Source organism: Haliaeetus leucocephalus, unplaced genomic scaffold, assembly GCF_000737465.1.
Source record: "Haliaeetus leucocephalus isolate CR32 unplaced genomic scaffold, Haliaeetus_leucocephalus-4.0 Scaffold944, whole genome shotgun sequence".
Lineage (NCBI taxonomy): Eukaryota > Metazoa > Chordata > Aves > Accipitriformes > Accipitridae > Haliaeetus > Haliaeetus leucocephalus.
In genome coordinates, this window is record NW_010973380.1 from 995,583 (window position 1) to 995,963 (window position 381).

The following is a 381-nucleotide window of genomic DNA, read 5'->3' on the forward strand; positions in this document are numbered from 1 at the left end:
AGGCACGGCACGCCGGCGGTGGGAGGGCGGCGGCGCCACGGCGTGCGGCGGCACCGGAAGGGTGCCCGGGGGTGGAGGAGCGGGCGACGGGAGTGCGCGGCTGGGGAAAGGACCGAGCGGAGGAGAGGGGCGACCGGCGCCGACAGGGGAGACGGGCCCCGGCCCCGCCGCCCCTCCCCGCTCCAGCGGCGCGCGCGCGCGGCCGCCAACGGCCCCGCGCGGCGGTTACTCACCGTCCCGCGCTCCCAGCAAACGGCCCGCCGCCATTTTGAATCGGCTCCCTCCTCCGCGGGCTCCGCCGCCACCGGCTCCCCGCCCGCGCCGTCCTCAGGAGGAGCCCCGGGGGAGGCGGACGGCTCCGGGGGCCACACGCCGCGCCCG

At 81.4% G+C, this 381-nt stretch overlaps 1 protein-coding gene across 1 annotated transcript in view; it reads right to left on the minus strand.

Moving 5' to 3' along the window:
- Window positions 1-270, minus strand: part of CDCA4 (cell division cycle associated 4) — an 8,491-nt gene extending 8,221 nt beyond the window's left edge. Inside the window, exon 1 of the mRNA XM_010584128.1 lies at window positions 234-270. The gene's annotated coding sequence lies outside the window, so the exon portion shown is untranslated. The remainder of the gene's footprint in view (window positions 1-233) is intronic.
- Window positions 271-381: the final 111 nt, after the last annotated feature.